Source organism: Hippopotamus amphibius, chromosome 8, assembly GCF_030028045.1.
Source record: "Hippopotamus amphibius kiboko isolate mHipAmp2 chromosome 8, mHipAmp2.hap2, whole genome shotgun sequence".
In the NCBI taxonomy this organism is placed as follows: Eukaryota; Metazoa; Chordata; class Mammalia; order Artiodactyla; family Hippopotamidae; genus Hippopotamus; species Hippopotamus amphibius.
Window position 1 is genome coordinate 35,930,634 of NC_080193.1, and position 10,616 is coordinate 35,941,249.

A 10,616-nucleotide genomic window follows, 5' to 3' on the forward strand; every position below is an offset into this window, starting at 1 on the left:
CAAGTTGATTCTGAAGTTGATATGGAAAAATACCCAAGTAGGATTAGCCAGGAAAAGTTTGAAAAAGAAATATAAAGAGCAGAGATAACTCTATCAGATATTTCCATGTGTTTTTTTCCTTTTCTTTTTTTTTTATTGGAATATAATTGCTTTACACTCTTGTACCAGTTTTTGAGGTACACCAAGGTCAATCATCTGTATTTATACACATATCCCCATATTCCCTCCCTCCCTTGACTCCCCCCACCCTCCCCTTTCCATGTGTTTTAACTCTATTATACAACTAAAATAATTAAACCTATGGTACAAGTCCATGGATAGACATATAATTTAGAAATGATAGGAAGTCACCCAATATATATAGGAAGTTACTATATAGTCAAGTTGGCATTTTAAAAACAGGATTTATCCATATTTGGTATTGGGACAATTGGCTACCCATCTGTAAAAGAAATGAATTTAGATCCTCACTTCATATGTTACACCAAAATAAATTCTACATGAACTGAAGGTTTAAATGAAATCATGAAAGCCTTAAAGGACCAGGAGAAACCAGAGGATACTGACTCTCTTGCTACTTCAGCTCAATGCCTGGCAACCATGAGCGGTCCCAACCCGTGGGTTGTTGACTGAATAACAGATTGATTAGCAGCTTCTGGACTAGATGCCGTACTAGCAGCTGCCAGTCAGAAGGCCTGCACTAGCTTTGCTGCATGGCATTTGTTTGATTCTACCAGTGTTAAAACATTTTTGGTTTTGATTTAATGGTTTTTAAAATATTTGTTTATTTATTTAGGCTGCTCTGGGTCTTCATTGAGGCATGCGGGATCTAGTTCCCTGACCAGGGATCGAACCTGGGCCCCCTGCATTAGGAATGTGGTGTCCTAGCCACTGGACCACCAGGGAAGTACCTGAGCTAATATTTTAAAACTGGGAGATTTCCCATACAAATCGGAATTTCAGACTTCCCCTGAAATGTCTAAATGTCTGGCAGCACTGGGCCCTCCTCACTCCTGCGCTGCACGGAACAGTCAAATGAGTCACTGACCTCTGCCCTGAGGACGAGGCATGGGCTTCAGTGACCAGATCAGGTGAAGGGGAGTGGTGGCCCATGAGCTGGGAGCCCTGGGGTGGGGGTGTGGGGGTGAGGTTGTAGTTGGTGGGGGACACGCTGGGGATAGCTCCTGGGCTGTTGTCACTCAGGCAAGATGTCACAGCAGAGGCAACAGAAGGGACAGGCTTGGCCAGAGGGAATCTGGGGTGTGACTCCACAAGGCTTGGGGACAGATGGGAGGTGTGGCTCTGTGTGTGTGTGTGTGTGTGTGTGTGTGTTGGTGTGTGTGTGTGTTGGCGTGTTGGGGTGGGCAGGGGAGCTCTTGGAGGAGGAACCGAGAAAGCACCCCAAGATTCTCACTCAGGAGGGTAAATGCTCATCAACGTGTAAACCAGGTCAGGGCACACTCCTGCTCAAAATCTGCACTCCTTACCTGAGCCATCTGTCCGCGGCTCACCTCTCCATCCTGTCCTCTCGCTGTGCTCACCGGGCACACCAAGCCACAAAGGCCTCGGACCAGCCCAGAAGCTGCCGGGGGGCTTTTTACCCCAGAGCCCTCATTCTCGCTGTTCCCTCTGCCTGACACACCGTTCCCCTGACTCTTTAGCTAGCTGGTCCCCCCTCATCCGTTCAGGTTTCCTCTTAAATATTTTCTCCCCAAAGAGGTTTCAAATAGCGGAGGGACAGCAAGAAGGCTGATTCCACGGGGCTTTGGGGGCTCTAGAAAGGCATGTAGATTTCCTAGCACAAGAAGGCTTTGCAGGAGGGGCTGTCGTGACTGGATCTGATGTACCTCCTGAGAGGCTGCCTTTAGCACCTGAGTGGGAAGGAGATCCCAGGGCCAGAGCGGCAGCGAGGACAAGAATTCAGGGCACCTGTCCAAGCAGGGAGACGGCAGGAGCACCTGCATTAGAGACAGGTCACCAGGTGTTTTGCGCATGTGCGGGGGTGGGTGGGGTGAGAGGCCTGGGCGTCCGGAAGGAGAGTGAGCAGCCTGCTTGGGTTCCAGCCCCAGCAGAGGGGCGGGTGGCAGTGCCAGGGCCCTAAGGCAGGGACCCTGGGGCAGGAAAGCACCAGGAAAGTGTTGAAAAGCCCCCTTCCACGGTGGGCCTGGAGACGGTCTGATGGTGGCGGTGCTGCATGCGGGGTGGGGACCTTGGGGGGGGACGCGGGTTGTTCCCCAGCTCCACGAATCTGGCCAGAGGGTGTGCAGAGGTCTGGAAGAAGGAAGGGTGTGGCTGCAGAGCTCCTGGCCTGGCGGCAGCCTGACCTAGAGAAAGCACAGGGGCGGTGACTGTGGAGGGCGCAGGTTCCACCTGTGACAAGCCTCCCCCCCCCCCCATGCCCCTTTGGTCAGGCTCTTCTGGAAAGTGAGGGTCTGGGTGGGGGGAGACACGGAGGCCATCCCAAGGGGTCCTGGCACCTGAGGGCCTCTTTGTTGTTCCCAGAACAGGTGGCATTTAGTTCAATTAATATGCAAAACAGGAGTCAATCCTGTCCTTCAGGTGGGCTCTGGCCCCAGAGCCTTGCTGTGCATCTTTGGGCCAGGTACCACACCCCTCTGGGCCACTGTTGCTAGTCAGTAATAGTAGGCCTTCGTTGCTACAGAAATCAGGTAACTGGAGAGTAATGAGACTCTTACATGCTTCTAATTGGAGCTTACCTGCTATGACCCGTAATTATGCTTTTGCGCCTTGAATGAGCCCCAAAGCCTCGCTTCCTCACACTCAGAAGCAAGTCTGGTTTTTCCCATTGTACAGCTGAAGACACTGAGGCAGCAAGGTTCACACAAGTGAGCGGGTGGGGCCCTGACCCAGCGCAGAGCCCCCCTCCCCCCTCGCCCCCGCCATGGGTGCAGCCCAGGCCTTTGTTATTTTATTAAGCAGCTCCCTCCACCAGGGAAAATTGCCTCCAAAGGCAGTTCTGCTCCCCGGGCACTGTCCCAACCCTTCCTCATTCCTCCTGATTCAAGAAACTTGACGGAGCTCTTCCACTGTGCCCGAGTTCTTCTAGACTCTGGGAGTTCCAGGACAAAACCGGGGACGCCCAACCCTGGTGGGAGACACGGAGTGAGGGCATCTGGAGGGACAATGAGCAGGAAGAAAAGGCAGGACTGACAGGCTGGCCTCTTTGCGGAGGTGACATGGGAGCAGAGACTGAAGGAAGCGAGGGAGTGTTCAGGGCAGGCGCAAAGGCCCTGAGGCAGCAGCCCAGGAAGCCAGTGATGCTGGTGTGTGGGAGCAGAGGGGTGTGAGTGGCCAGAATGGGCACCAGGGTGCTGGCTGACACTGGCGTCACCTAGTCTGGGTGTCAGGAGTCGCCAAGCTCCCAGGAGATCCCAGTGGCAGTCAGGCTGGTTCAAAGTTTAAACTTGGCTCTGCGGTGGGGTTCGGCCTGCAGACGGTTTTGCGCAGAGGACCGACACAACCTGACATCCTGACATCCAGTTTTCTTTATTTTTTTTCTTTCCTTTTTTCCAAGTTTAAATCCTTTTGTCTTTAAGCACTGATTTTACAAAATGCGATAGTTCCCAAGGGGAGCTACATTTCCAACTGAATTTGTTCATGTAAATTGCCTTCCAAGTACATTGCAGCTAAGATGTGTATACATTTTCACAGGCATGTTGGAAGAAAGCACACAGAAACAGCTGCTTTTTCAATACACTTGGCCAGTTTCTCATCTCTGTCGGTCAGTCTACCACAGTCATGCGAGGGGAGAGTTATCTGGACCTCGTTGTACATACTGAACCGTCTGGGTGATGATTCATCTTCTCTGCTTGTACAACCACTCAGGACATTAAGCCAAATGCCTGGTGACAATTTTTGAAGGAGGACTCTTTGTAGATGGCATCTCTCACTTAATTCTGACCAGCCTGCTGCTTTAAGGTCAAATATAACTTGGTTCCTGTCCTCTGCTGTCAACCCGTCAACATGTCCTGACAGGGCCCAGAGGCGCTGAACAGCCCCCCACCCCACACCCCCAGGGCCCCCTGACACAGGGCTTTCTTGACAATCACTCGGACTGTGTGTGGAGACCAGGTTGTAGAGGGACGGAAGAACAACTTGGGAGACCAGGTAGAGGACTGTGGAAATCACCTGGCGAGCGACGGGTCTGACCCTGCAGCTGTGGGGAAAGTGTCAGATTCTGGATTGAGCCAGAAAGACAGGGATAAAGGATGACACTTATGCAGAAACATAACCTGAGCTACTTGGTCAACGGAAGGACCGTGGACTTGGAAGGGGAACCCTTCTCGAGAGTTTTGTGTCTTGCCCCTCCCTCCAGGGCAGCGCATCTCCAAGGGGAAGAAAGGAGGGTTTCCAGGCCACACATGCAGGGGGATCCTAGTGCCCCCCATACACACACACTCCGTGTTTCAGAGCTTCCTGCTCTGCTGCTGAGCCAGGCCCAGAGCCGTCTGGCCTCTCTGGCATCAAACAAGCTAAGCATAGGGTTACCCCATGCCTTCCACCAAAATCCCAGGTCCCTTCGACCCCATGTGTAGCCCAGGCATAAACCACATATGCACCATGTGGAAAGAGCATTGATGACCTTCCTGCCTGGCATCCACTGGGTTACGCAATGCTCATCAAGAGTTTCCATTTTCCAAATCTCCTCTTTTGCCTGCAAACACATTCCAGAAGCACTGAAAAAGCACAGCTCACTTCTTCTAACCTCAGCTCTAGGGACTGATTTCTCTCAATGCTACCTGTGGTTGGCCCCCAGGGTCTGACCTGGGATTTGACACCTTCTGCCTACAGGAGGACATCTGGCCTTGGGGGCAAGTGAGGGCCAACAGCAGCCCCTCTGAACTGTGCCCAGGCCCCAGGCCCACAAACCCAGAGGAGGGGGTGCCTTTTCCTAATTCTGATGAAGGCACCGTGTAGGCCGAGAGCAGTCCTGCTTGTGGCAGGGGCTGTGGGTTGATCTCCAGTGTCTGTTCTCTCCTTCTTTCTCAGTGTTAGAAGTTTTACCAGAATCCAAGTTCACCTAAAACTACATTTCCCAGCCTCCCTTGTAACTGGGTATGGCCATGTGACTAGGTTCTGGCCAATAGGGTGTGAGCAGAAGTGTCACGTGGCAGCTTCTGGGAAACTCCTAAAAGGACAGCTGATATATGACCTCTGCGCCCCCCACTTTTTTTCCCATTTTATCATGAAAATTTTCAAATATACAGAAAAATTGGAAGAATTATATAGTGAACACTCACATATCCATCCCCTAGATTCTATGTGATCTGTTATCTATCTACCTATCTATCTATCTATCATCTATCTATCTATCCATCCATCCTCTATCCCTCCATCAACAATCCTATTTTTGATTCATTTCAGAGTAAATTGCAGGCACCAGTACACTTCCCTGCAAATACTTCAGTGTATATTGGTTTACAATATTTTGATGTACACGTTTTATATATAATGAAATGAACAAACTCTGAGTGTACATTCGGTGAGTCCCGACAAATATATGGAGAATCAGCAGCCCAGAAAGTTCCCCCACACCCCTTCCCAGTCAATCCCAGCCTTCTCCCCCCTGCTAGGCAACCATTGTTCTGATTTTCTCCAGCATCAATTAGCTCTTCCTGCTCTGGAATTTCACTTAAATGGATCATCCTCATAATACGTACCTGGTGTGTGATGGGTTTGGGTCAGCATCATGTTTTTGAGGGTCGTCCTTGTTGTTGCTGTTATCAGTAGTTTCTTTGTATTGGTGAGTGGTCGTCCACTGCATGGGTATATCCGTGCCCCTGTTGATGGGCCCTGGGCTGCTTCCAGGCTTGAGCTACCATGAGTAAAGCTGCAAGTATTGGGAGACAGTCCCCCCAGGGGTGTCTCACATTTCTCCCATCTTGCAAGTGAGGTACTGACTGCCCTCTGAAGGATGTTTCTGTTGTGAAGAGTCTTGGAGGAGAACATGTCTCCTGGTGGGGCAAAGGGCAGGTGTGCTTACTTCCCATTGTAAAAGCTCCAGGTTCCCTAAACTCAGGGTTCCTCCCTGTAACGCACCTCACTGCTTGTGTGGCATCCAGCTGGGCCCATCCATGTTGCCCCCTGGGACTTGGGAACAAGAGGAACTGATGCAAATATGCTGCGCTCTTGATGCTTGCTGTGCTGTGAGGAATAAAGTCCATGGTTCTTGCATCTTGTGCCAGCCTCTGTAAAACAGTGGCAGGCTGACACATTAGCTTTCATGTTGAATAAAATCTCAGCCTCTTCATAGTTCTTGATACTGGACATTCTTGTAACCCATGTTTTGTTGACCATATGTTTGCCTCCTTCCTCTTTGTCCTTCTATCCTGCTGCCTGGAGTGGGGATGTGATGGCTAGCGCTCTAGACACCATCTTGGCCCAAGAGGACCAGGGCTTTTCTCTAGGGATAGTGATGCGGGAAGGTGCAAGGAGCCTGGGTCCCCTGGGTCTTTACAGATCAAAATTGCCATACTAGCCGTGGAATTTCCCAGGACAGATGCCTTGCTTACTCTGCTCTCACTGTGGTGTCTCCAACCATATCTAATGCAACCCACATCATAGCTCATCCCTGCTGAGATGTCTTCCTTTCCACCACTCTCCCCTCTTCCCTGGTGGATAATGTACATTGTACTAACATTCACTGAGGTGAACAACCCTGTCAGGCCTCTAGTCCTTTCCACAATGATTGCATCCCACATCCCAGTGCCCAGCACATTGTCTGGAACATAGTAGGTTCTTAGAAGATTGGTATCTGACAAAGTGAACAAACCCACAAAAGAGGGACTCAGGTTAGTAATGGTAGAAAAGGTCCATCCTCCATGTGGTGGAACAGAAAAAACATTAGATTGACAGGGAGGGAGTCAGAGCTCTAGCCCTGTGCTGTGTGACCTTAGGCATATTGCCTGCCTCTCTGGGCTCAGTTCTCTAGCTCTGCAATGTGGGATTTGGCTCAGGTGATGAATGTCCATGGACCCCACTGATTCTTTTTTTTTTTTTAAGTTTTTTTTCGAAGTGGGCCATTTTAAAAGTCTTTATTGAATTTGTTACAATATTGCTTCTGTTGTATGTTTTGGTTTTTTGACCCTGAGGCATGTGGGATCTTATCTCCCTGACCAGGGGTTGAACCTGCACCCCCTGCATTGGAAGGTGAAGTCTTAACCACTGGACCTTAAGGGAAGTCCCCCCACTGATTCTTAAGCTCTGTACTAACTCTGAAATCTTGGCCTTCCTGGCCATGCTTCTCTGCTTCCTCTCCTGTATCTTATGCTGGACCAATAGCATCTCTTGCTGGCCAAGAGAGGACCATCCCTTGCTGGGCCCTGGACGGCTCTCCACTCCAAGGCTGGAGAAATGTGGGTGCCTGGACCACTTGGCAGCTGGGGGATTCCGGCAGCTTTAGCAGCCCAGCTGGTGGCATCAAGTTGCTGGGTGCCCGGTCACCATGTTAATCTGCTCTTGGTGCCACTAATACCAATTTGTGAGCAGACAGCCAGGATCAGACAAACCAGCTGTCAGACAACTGTGGGCAGCTCAGTATGTGGTTTGATTTTATGGCTTAGGGCTGGAATTAGAAATTAATTAGCAGATTTAAGTTTCTGGAGCTGCTTCAGACAGGTAGCTCCCAGGGGCCAGGTGACACCCATTTAACCTAGTGAGCCCTGGCCCAACCAGCCGTCTTCCATCCTGCCACCAGCCGGGGAGTCGGTTCTGGCTCCAGCTCTGCCACCACCCTGCTGGGTGACCTGGCTGGGCCCCTTTCCCTCTCGGTGCTCAGTCTCCTCACCTGGACCGCGGAGGAGTTGGGCTGGATGCTCTCTGCATCTTCCCAAATCCAGCCTCCTGTGATTCTCATTTGGCACAAGATGCCCAGCACAGAGTAGAGCCCAGCAAGCCCTCTGTCCACTCTGTGTCCTTACTGCAGTGGGGCCGCTTCCCCTACAGCAGCCCTGTAAGCTGTGCTGAGCGCCGGGGTCTCCGTTTCCAGAAAAACCAGGCAAGAAAGTGGAATGATTGGAAGCCGCAGGGCAGCTGTGTCACCTCCGCCATCAAACCCTCCACCGTTGATGGGAAGGAAGCCCCTAATCTTGGTTGCAAGTCCCTGCCCGCCCGAGTCACCCCTCTCATCTCAGGGTCCCCCACTCTCCCCATTGCTCATGGGGCTCTGGCCACAGCAGCCTTCCTGCTAGTCCTCTAAGTGCCACCTTCTGCTGGTCACAAGGTCCTGCCACTCTCTGCTTTGGTGGGAACCTCCTCACGGCCCCCCCTGCATCCCACCTCCTCTCTAACATATCCTCCTCCAGGTCTTTGCTCTGATCTCCCTGCCCTGCCTGACCCCTGGTAACTCTCCCTGTGTGTTTCCATGGTACCACTCAGCACAGTGGGAAGCATAACTCTTGGGGTCATTTGTCATTTGATGTCCATCACCCCATCTGGCCGTGCATCCCCTCAAGGCAGCAGCACATCTGTTTTATTCATCAATTTTGTCAGCACCTACTAGTTGTCCCCCATTTATTTTCTCTCTCTCACAGTGACAGACCTGATTTTTAGCTTGGCCCGTGTTCACCCCAAATAAAGACCCCATTCCCAGCCTCCCCTGCGGCCCGACGTGGTCATGAGCCCAAGTCCTGGCTGACCGGATATGAGAGGGTAGGATGGGTACCATGGCCAGCTGTGCCCGTCCTTCTGCACCTCCTCCTCTAGTGGGGTGCAGGGGGGAGGCGGGGGCCACTCGGGGCCATGCGAACAGGGGCTTCACTCCAGAAATGCCGAGCAGCCAAAAGGAGGGGCCTGAGCAACATGCCAGCTGGGACTTTGACAAGAGAGAACGTCAAGGTCAGGGTCCTCCAGAGAAACAGAGCCAATGGGATATGTAGTGATACACCTGAGAGGAAACATTCTAGGCATCGGCGCGTGTGGTTATGGAGGCCGAGAAGCACCACCCTCTGCTGCCTGCGAGCTGGCACCCAGGGATGCTGGTGGTGTCGCCACAGCCCAAGCACAAAGGTGCAGGAACCAGGGGAGCCGATGCTGTGAGTCCCAATTCGAGTCTAAATTCCCAAGAGAACCCAGAGCACTGGTGTCGCAGGCAGGAGATGGATGTCCCAGCTCAAGCAGGGAGCAAACCCTCCCTTCCTCTGCCATTTGGTTCTATTTGCTGCATCAGTGGATTGGGGGATGCCCACTGGCACGGGTGAGGATGGATCTTCTTTACTTGGTCCACTGATCCCAAAGCTAGTCTCTTCCAGAAACACCCTCATGGACACACCCAGAAATAATGTTTCACCAGCTCTCTGAGCATCCCATAGGCCTGTCAGCGGACACATAAAATGAACCACGGCAGAGAGCTGGTCCTCTGCCTTGTTTGAACCACTGTCATTCTGGGTCTATATCATAGTAACGATACCCCAAACCTAATTACTCCCAATTACCACTGTGTGTGGTAGGCACTTAGAAAATACTTGTTGATTAAATGAGCGAGTGAGTGAATGAATGAATGAGCAAAGTATTACATTATAGAACTAATGGTTTTAAGCACAGGGAACTGTATTCAATATCCTGTGATAAACCATCATGGAAGAGAATATGAAAAAGAATGTATGAATATGTATGACTGAGTCACCTTGCTGTACAGCAGAAATTAGCACAACATTGTAAATCAGCTATACTTCAGTAAAATAAATTTTTTAAATTCTAAAGGTTTTAAGCTTCCAACACATTTTTGGATTCAAAGAGCTTCTTTGGGCTGATTCGGGACCTAAGCAACATTATTTGTTCAAGTCAGCATGGTCCATGTCCTCCAAAGTGGGATGGGGTTGGTGCCTCGGAAACAGGCTGCTGGATCCTCCTGCTCCTGACACAGCCATCAGACCCTCAAGGGGGCTCTTCCTGTAGCTGGCTGCCCCTCGCCAAGCGGGGTGTCCCTCTCACCCAGGGTTCTGCTGATCAGAAGCCCTATGAATGATGGCTAGGACATGCCAAGGCCCTAGAAAATGAAAGCAAGCCTAGACTTTATCCAAAGTTGTCTTTAGGGTGGGTTGTTTTTCAAGTGGATTCAAAAGCTTTGAAAACTGGTGATGTAAGGAGTAGGAGAAATATTTTGACAAGTGTCAGGATAGACACTACAAAAAGGTAGGGCAGAGCTTGGAAACGTCCCAGGGTATCTCCCAAATCCCCGGTCCTGATGCCTGAGACATCACCCTTTTGGGCATAATGACCTCAGTGCTTTTGAAATGCGAACAACACCCTCAAGGGAGAGTGGGCGTCCTGTAACCACGCTCAGTGGTTCAGTGATTTGCACCTCGGTGGATGTGAGTTTGGGAGCTCTGGAGCTGATTCAGGGCAGGTCTGAATGGAGGCAGGGGAGGGAGTAGGGGCTGGGAAAAGAGGGGGGAGGCCAAAGCTGCGGTCACTTCCTTCACAGGTTGGGCTCAGGAAAGGCTGACAGAAGAATGGGGCACCCCACCGACACCTACTTTGCAAGGGAGAAAAGGCACGTGGCAGTCCTTCTACCCCATCAGGGATTCTAGGTCCATTCCCTTTTGGGGGTGCAGGGCAGTGACTCTGAGCTCCCCCAGTCACCACTGTCCCTAGCA

The 10,616-nt window shown here is 51.2% G+C and overlaps 1 non-coding gene across 1 annotated transcript; it reads right to left on the reverse strand.

Moving 5' to 3' along the window:
- Positions 1-833: 833 nt before the first annotated feature.
- On the reverse strand, positions 834-906 carry TRNAR-CCU (transfer RNA arginine (anticodon CCU)). Its single transcript has one exon. It is a non-coding gene; the product is annotated as a tRNA-Arg (tRNA).
- Between the last annotated feature and the right edge of the window lie 9,710 nt (positions 907-10,616).